The sequence below is a fragment of the Poeciliopsis prolifica genome, unplaced genomic scaffold (genome assembly GCF_027474105.1).
Source record: "Poeciliopsis prolifica strain line A6 unplaced genomic scaffold, Auburn_PproV2 SCAFFOLD144, whole genome shotgun sequence".
In the NCBI taxonomy this organism is placed as follows: Eukaryota; Metazoa; Chordata; class Actinopteri; order Cyprinodontiformes; family Poeciliidae; genus Poeciliopsis; species Poeciliopsis prolifica.
In genome coordinates this window covers 76,959-86,045 of record NW_026562519.1, presented here as the reverse complement: position 1 = coordinate 86,045, position 9,087 = coordinate 76,959, and the positions used below count along the sequence as shown (strand labels likewise).

The window sequence follows — 9,087 nt, the reverse complement described above, 5'->3', positions numbered from 1 at the left end:
CTGGCCGAGCTCCATGCATTAAGACCCGGCGACTGGGGCTTGCCAGCGTGCTCCACCTTCAGGCCTGGCTCCACAGTGGGGTCCTGCCCAGCCAGCACGCATGAGTGGGCCCCACTTGTGTTTGATGTGGGCTACATGGGTAATGAGTGGGCATGGGTTTTATCTGGGCGAACTGCATGGGACACATATGGTTAACCTAAAATGAGACCCATATGGGCTGGCCCATATGGGCTAAATGCATGGGCCCTATTCAGCAACTAGGTGGGCTATCTGGGAATGGGATAGTACTGGGCAACACTATATGGGGCCCATGTGGTTTCAGTATCATGGGCCCAACATGGGAAGCTCATGTGGGCAGACCACATTGAACCCACATGACATCAGCATGGGCTGACCATATATGGGTTAGACCTGGGTGTGGATATGTAGGCCCCAGTCCTTTTTTAAGTGGGCTATCTGGGAATGGGATAGTACTGGGCAACAGTATGTGGGGCCCATGTGGTTCTAGTATCATGGGCCCAACATGGGAAGCCCATGTGGGCTGACCACATTGAACCCACATGACATCAGCATGGGCTGACCATATATGGGTTAGACCTGGGTGTGGATATGTGGGCCCCAGTCCTTTTTTAAGTGGGCTATCTGGGAATGGGATAGTACTGGGCAACACTATATGGGGCCCATGTGGTTTCAGTATCATGGGCCCAACATGGGAAGCCCATGTGGGCAGACCACATTGAACCCACATGACATCAGCATGGGCTGACCATATATGGGTTAGACCTGGGTGTGGATATGTAGGCCCCAGTCCTTTTTTAAGTGGGCTATCTGGGAATGGGATAGAAACGGGCAACAATATATGGGGCCCATGTGGTTTCAGTATCATGGGCCCAACATGGGAAGCCCCTGTGGGCAGACCACATTGAACCCACATGACATCAGCATGGGCTGACCATATATGGGTTAGACCTGGGTGTGGATATGTAGGCCCCAGTCCTTTTTTAAGTGGGCTATCTGGGAATGGGATAGAACTGGGCAAAACTATGTGGGGCCCATGTGGTTTCAGTATCATGGGCCCAACATGGGAAGCCCCTGTGGGCAGACCACATTGAACCCACATGACATCAGCATGGGCTGACCATATATGGGTTAGACCTGGGTGTGGATATGTAGGCCCCAGTCCTTTTTTAAGTGGGCTATCTGGGAATGGGATAGAAACGGGCAACAATATATGGGGCCCATGTGGTTTCAGTATCATGGGCCCAACATGGGAAGCCCCTGTGGGCAGACCACATTGAACCCACATGACATCAGCATGGGCTGACCATATATGGGTTAGACCTGGGTGTGGATATGTAGGCCCCAGTCCTTTTTTAAGTGGGCTATCTGGGAATGGGATAGAACTGGGCAAAACTATGTGGGGCCCATGTGGTTTCAGTATCATGGGCCCAACATGGGAAGCCCCTGTGGGCAGACCACATTGAACCCACATGACATCAGCATGGGCTGACCATATATGGGTTAGACCTGGGTGTGGATATGTAGGCCCCAGTCCTTTTTTAAGTGGGCTATCTGGGAATGGGATAGAACTGGGCAAAACTATGTGGGGCCCATGTGGTTTCAGTATCATGGGCCCAACATGGGAAGCCCATGTGGGCAGACCACATTGAACCCACATGACATCAGCATGGGCTGACCATATATGGGTTAGACCTGGGTGTGGATATGTAGGCCCCAGTCCTTTTTTAAGTGGGCTATCTGGGAATGGGATAGAAACGGGCAACAGTATGTGGGGCCCATGTGGTACTAGTATCATGGGCCCAACATGGGAAGCCCATGTGGGCTGACCACATTGAACCCACATGACATCAGCATGGGCTGACCATATATGGGTTAGACCTGGGTGTGGATATGTGGGCCCCAGTCCTTTTTTAAGTGGGCTATCTGGGAATGGGATGGGCCCAACATGGGAAGCCCATGTGGGCTGACCACATTGAACCCACATGACATCAGCATGGGCTGACCATATATGGGTTAGACCTGGGTGTGGATATGTAGACCCCAGTCCTTTTTTAAGTGGGCTATCTGGGAATGGGATAGTACTGGGCAACACTATATGGGGCCCATGTGGTTTTAGTATCATGGGCCCAACATGGGAAGCCCATGTGGGCAGACCACATTGAACCCACATGACATCAGCATGGGCTGACCATATATGGGTTAGACCTGGGTGTGGATATGTAGGCCCCAGTCCTTTTTTAAGTGGGCTATCTGGGAATGGGATAGAAACGGGCAACACTATATGGGGCCCATGTGGTTTCAGTATCATGGGCCCAACATGGGAAGCCCATGTGGGCAGACCACATTGAACCCACATGACATCAGCATGGGCTGACCATATATGGGTTAGACCTGGGTGTGGATATGTAGGCCCCAGTCCTTTTTTAAGTGGGCTATCTGGGAATGGGATAGAACTGGGCAAAACTATGTGGGGCCCATGTGGTTTCAGTATCATGGGCCCAACATGGGAAGCCCATGTGGGCAGACCACATTGAACCCACATGACATCAGCATGGGCTGACCATATATGGGTTAGACCTGGGTGTGGATATGTAGGCCCCAGTCCTTTTTTAAGTGGGCTATCTGGGAATGGGATAGAAACGGGCAACAGTATGTGGGGCCCATGTGGTTCTAGTATCATGGGCCCAACATGGGAAGCCCATGTGGGCTGACCACATTGAACCCACATGACATCAGCATGGGCTGACCATATATGGGTTAGACCTGGGTGTGGATATGTGGGCCCCAGTCCTTTTTTAAGTGGGCTATCTGGGAATGGGAACAGTATGTGGGGCCCATGTGGTTCTAGTATCATGGGCCCAACATGGGGAGACCATGTGGGCTGACCACACTGAACCCACATGACATGAGCATGGGCTGACCATATATGGGTTAGACCTGGGTGTGGATATGGAGGCCCCAGTCCTTTTTTAAGTGGGCTAAATGAGACAAAATTGTAGAACAATGTACAGGGGTTGGACAATGAAACTGAAACACCTCTCATTTTAGTGTGGGAGGTTTCATGCCTGAATTGGACTAGCCTGGTGGCCAATCTTCATGAATTGCACATTGCAACAGTAAGAGCAGAGTGTGAAGGTCCAATTAGCAGGGTAAGAGCACAGTTTTGGTCAAAATATTGCAATGCACATAACATTATTTGGGACATACTGGAGTTCAAAAGAGGGCAAATTGTTCACCAAGACAGCAAGTCTTTGTGATGTATCAAGAGCCACAGTATCCAGGATAATGTCAGCATACCACCAAGAATGACGAACCACATCTAACAGGATTAACTGTGGATGCAAGACGAAGCTGTCTTAAAGAGATGTTTGGGTGCTAACCCGGATTGTATCCCAAAAACATAAATCCACGGTGCCCAAATCACGGTAGAATTAAATGTGCACCTCAACTCTCCTGTTTCCACCAAAACTGTCCGTCGGGAGCTCCACATGGTCAATATACACAGCCGGGCTGCTATAGCCAAACCTTTGGTCACTCGTATCAATGCCAAACGTCGGTTTCAATGGTGCAAGGAGCGAAAATCTTGTGCTGTGGACAATGTGAAACATGTATTGTTCTCTGATGAGTCTACCTTTACTGTTTTCCCCACATCCGGGAGAGTTACGGTGTGGAGAAGCCCCAAAGATGCATTCCACCCAGACTGTTGCATGCCAGAGTGAAGCATGGGGGTGGATCAGTGATGGTGTGGGCTGCCATATGATGGCATTCCCTTGGCCCCATACTTGTCCAAGACGAATTGACGCTGTATTGGCCTCAAAAGGAGGCCCTACACCACGCTAATAAGTTATTGTGGTCTAAAACCAGGTGTTTCAGTTTCATTGTCCAACCCCTGTAGTTAACCTGTCACTTTCAAAATTTTGACTGTATGTCAAAGCAAAAGCTGCAAGAGCAAGATTCTCAAAACTTGGAAAGAATTACCCGAGATGTCAGCTTTATAGTCTTTGCCAAGGCAATTGTTACTCAGCTGGCCTCTAATGGAGTTGATGTAAGGTAAATTGTAGAATTTAATTTTTTCCTTGTAGGAAACCTCGACGATAGTAAAGGTTGGTGACCTTGACCATTGTCGAGGTCTCCAGGACGAAGGTGACCTCGTCTTGGAGATCACCCAAGGATATATTTTGCTGATAGAACAGAACATCCATGTCTTCCTAATGTTTGAACCTAAAACATGTTCACTGTGTGATATCTATGCCTGGCTCATTTACAAACACTAGGCTTCCAGAGGACCAGGATATTAAAACATTAAAATAATTCTACAATGCTTTATTTTTTTAAACCAGTTCAGTATTGCTCTAGCCACACTTTGAACCCTTAACATTTTTCATGTTATTATTTTATGCTAGAACAGTCCAGTCCAGTCTCCAAGCCAGTACGCATGAGTGGGCCCCCCTTGGGTTTGTAGTAGGCCATATGGGTAATGAGTGGTCATGGGTTTTATCTGGGCAAACCTCATGGGACACATATGGTTAACTAAAATGGGACCCCTATGGGCTGGCCCATTTGGGCTAAATGTATGGGCCCTATTCAGCAACAATGTGGGCTAACTGGAAATGGGACAGAAATGGGCAAAACTATTTGGGGCCCATGTGGTTTCAGTATCATGGGCCCCACATGAGAAGCCCAATGTGGGCTGTCCACATTAAACTAACATGGCATGAGCATGGGCTAACCATACATGGGTTGGACCTGGGCAGGAAAATGTAGCCCCTAGTACTTTTTTTCATGGTCTAAATGGGACAAAATTGTAGAACATTTTAATCGACAATGTGGTTACCCTGTCACTTTCAAACTTTTCACTGTATGTCAAAGCAAAAGCCAGTTCAGTATTGCTCTTGCTACACTTTGAACCCCTAACTTTTTTTTCATTTTATTATTTTACGCCAGTCCAATCTGAATGTCTTAAAACATTTTTTTGAAATAATCTGTTTGAAATATATACGTAAACTCATATTCTGGTGCTTACTCAAAATTAAGCACAGAGTGGTCGAGCTTTAGTCCTTGTTTATTTTAATAATAATAATAACTTTTTATTTTATTTTTATTATTATTTTTTATCAATTGGATGTTTAGACATCCATAGAGTTTACTGCAGCCTGTTCGCAGCAAGATTTAAATTTTTATTTGGACAAATAGTTCAGATCAGACCATTGTGAAAAATATCACAAAATGTTTAGAAAATAAACAAAACTCATTAGCAAGTGAGAGACAAGAGTAAAATTTTGAGCATCTGTTTTTTCATATATTTGCAAACATTTTCCAAGTCATCAGTAAAAAAAAAAAAAAAAAAAAAAAAAAACGTAACATTTCTGTTAATGATTCATTTGGTTCCAATTACCTTTTTGTTCATTGTTTGCTCTGAGGCACTGTTGCCAATAAAGGTTGGTGAATTGAAGTACCGGTAGGCACTTTACACATCCACTGAAGAAAATAGTTCCAAAACATATTTGAATAAGGAGGACAACGAAATGTATTTATTTACATTGAGAACTTTTGCTACATCGGTTTTACATTTGTTAAACCGATGTAGCACTCTCAAAAATTAATCTTGTATTTCTTGGAAAACGTAAAATGACGTGCGGATGGATATGCGGTTTCAAAATCAAGCCTGTTCTCTTCATCAGTCCGTTGGCGCGGAGTCTGCCGGCTGATCTAGAAAGAATCTGTAAGTACGTTTCTTCTGTTTTACCTAGTACCAAATTTTAGGGAGAGATTTTAAATCGCTTGTTAAAAAAATTGTTGCTCGTAACAAATCGGACGACAGTAACCCAAAAGAGACTTAATTGTTATTGTTATTTTTGCTTTTCTTTAGGGTGATACTTTTTCTGATATTGCTAACACACACAGCTACACACAATAAGCAGATTTTAGTGCAGACCGATTTCAAACGCAGCGTTGTGGGCCAAACCATTTTCAAATACCGCCGCCATTCTATTTGTTGAGCTGCCATTGGTTCATTTGAGCGCCAACGAGGCAGAATGAAATCGGTTCACTGAAGAATCTATGTTGCTAGCAGAGGTTGTTACAAAGTGTCTGGACACAATAAAACCATTTGTATGATTTAAAAAGAGTAACTATTGTGCTTTCATTCTATGTACTTGGGCTTTTAATAATCTTTCTCACAGTCACATCAGCATGCATGGGTGGGTCTCATGTATGGATTCAGGCTGGTTTGGCTGGGACCCATGCAAGATTATTATTGTCGTTTTTTTCAATAAAACTGCATTGAATCGTTTAGCTTTGGGCTATATAGGTAATGATAAGAGGGCATGGGTTTTATCTGGGCCAACTGCGTGAGGCTCATAAGGTTAACCGAAATGGGACTCATATTGTTGGCTCAATTGGGTTAAATGTATGGGCCCAATTCAGCATTAACGTGGGCTAACTGGGCATGGGACAGAAATGGGAACACTATATGGGGCCCATGTGGTTTCAGTATATTGGGCCTAAAAGGTTTTTTGTAAATAGGATGAAGGCATTGTAGTTCATATTTTTAAATTTTTTTTTAATTGTTGTGTGACACTTTAAAGCGTTTTGTTATGTCATAGTTTATTTCAATCTGCCGCTATTGTGTTGGTCTAGAGTAGTCATCAGTGTCAGGGTTCCTGTGTGAGAGTGTGTGTATGTGAGTGCGAGTGTCGCATCTTATTTCAGCGAGGATCTTTGTTGGTTGTAGTCATCAGTGTCAGGGTTTGTGTTGTGTGTTGTGGAGAGTGGATCTTGTGGAGCTTGTGCAGAATCTTCAGTCTATGCTAGATTGACTGAAGATTCTACTGGTGTATGCTAGATGGTTGCATACACCAGTAGTCTCTCTGGCCTCTCCTGTTGTGAACAGTTTTCTGAGAACGTTTCTGTGTCTACTAGAAGTCACCTGGTCTCTGTGTTTGTTCGATCCTAGGGGTTTTGTCGCCTCATTCGAGAACTCACCAGTGAATACCTGCGTGCTCGCTCCGCCGATTCCACTGCCTCCACTCCACCCTTCAAGCTTCCAGCTCTCTTCCATTCCCACCTCGCATTTACCTTCGGAACCGCTGCACACCCTCTCTCAGGAACCTGGCATCTCACACCCACGCCTCGAAAGACCCACACCGAAGTAAGCCTGTTCCTGTTTCCCCTCCGATCACTCATTCTAAGCCCGTCATAACTAAGTTCTCGTTTCAGGCCAACCTGGTCGAGTGGTCCTCACCCTTCCGCTGATGTCCGGGAAATAGATTTTATTTTGTCCTGTTGTAAATAAATCACTCACTCATCCCTATCCAACGTGTGGTTACTGCATGTGGGTCCGTAAATTGAAACCCATCATGTCAATCAGTGGCCAAGCCTGAAACAAATATTGAAAGATGAAGAAATTCTTTTTGATATTTTTGCAATATTTAGCTAGCAGTTATGTGAAATGTACTTATATTTAATTGTAGCTCTAATTTTTTTATATGTACAATGTTTTAGGCTTTATTAGTTACATTTATAGTGATTTTCTAAACTTCTCTTAAGAGTAATACTACTGTCTTAGTCCTGTCACGTTAACAAAGAAATTAGGATAATTGCAAAACTGTTCAGTGTTTACATTATAAGGCTTCAGTAGTTAATCTATACAAAGGCTGTTTTGCCTTAATTTTTTTATTTTTTTGAAAAGTCTAAATGTTATATTGCACTAATAAAATATATATTTTTGCAGGCTTCAAGAGGATCAGCGTGTGAAGATCACTTTATAATGATTTGAAAAAGGTAGATTAATATGTTAGTAAAATTAAGCACATAAGAGTGATATAATAACAAACTGATGAACAAAAACAAAATGTTGTCCTGTTATTGTCATTGTACTTAAGGTTGCCATGGCTGCAGAAATTGGAGGAGCATCCTTAGATGACACAATACAACCAGCTGTGCGATTCCTCATGTCCCATGAACTGGAAGTCCAGTTCAACCTTTTTGGCCAACATTGGAAACAAGCTCTTGGACCTGCGTCTCTTTGATGTTTTGTATGGTAAATATCAGTTTTTATTGTCAGAGTAACTTTTTTTCACTTTTCTTTCTTAAACATATGTTAATTTATTTTGGTTGTTTTATGCTTTTGTTTGTTATTTTTAGTAATGTTTTTAGGTTAAAAATTGAGTCTTCAATTTTTGGTTTTATTTGAACAGTATTCTTTCACTGTTGTTAAGAACTTAAAAATTTGAAGGTAATATTGTTTGCATTTCAAACAATATTAAAATAACCACAAAACCACGATAGAACCTAGTAGTTGATTTATATAGATGGATATATTTTAAATTTACAGTAAGAATAGTTTCTGTACATAATAATGATGACTCAAGAGTCCTTTGATTATGGCATATCTCTGCAAGCATTTTTGCCCCATGAAGGGGGAGATGCAAATCTCATGAATGTTACATTGTGCTAAAATGAAACACTAATACAATTTCTACCTTTGCTTGTTATTTCAGGGGACTTAAAAGAAATTATCCATCTACAGAATCACACAAGCATACAGCAAAGACTCTCGAAGTGGTTTACTGGAGCCCGAGTGGAAGTGGAAATAGACTAGAGAGACTGCCAGTTCAAACTCAGGTTGGGGAGGTCTTTCAAGATGGACAGTTTCAGTAAAGTATGAGAGATTTCAAATTTAAGCATGCATATGGCATGTAGGTTATTTTTAAAAATGTTTAACAAAAATGTATTGTGAAAGATCTATATAGGTGTGTATATTCACATTGTGTGTATCAATGTGAATATACGTGTATAAAGTTATATAGATAGTATTTAGATGTATACATTTATAGACCTGTAGGAAAATATGTAGGTGTCTTTATTTGTGTGCATCTATAGATATATATTTATAGATCTGTTTATAAGTTTGTTATAGTAAACTAGCTTCTGTTATTTTCAAAGATGTCGTGAATAATTGCAGATTTCTTTTTGTGCCACCATTCCCTGAGTATTAATGAAGTTCTAATAATTGCTGTAGTGAGGTAAAAAATAACTCCTGACAATATTTTAAATTACTAAATA

The 9,087-nt window shown here is 42.6% G+C and overlaps 1 long non-coding RNA gene across 2 annotated transcripts; it reads left to right on the top strand.

Moving 5' to 3' along the window:
* Positions 1–6,848: 6,848 nt before the first annotated feature.
* On the top strand, positions 6,849–9,087 carry LOC129355758 (uncharacterized). 2 transcript variants are annotated; one of them, XR_008605316.1, is made up of 4 exons: positions 6,849–7,171; positions 7,754–7,803; positions 7,905–8,062; positions 8,523–9,087. It is a non-coding gene; the product is annotated as an uncharacterized LOC129355758 (long non-coding RNA). The 2 variants fall into 2 exon arrangements; XR_008605315.1 differs by having other exon boundaries at positions 6,853–7,803; positions 8,523–9,085.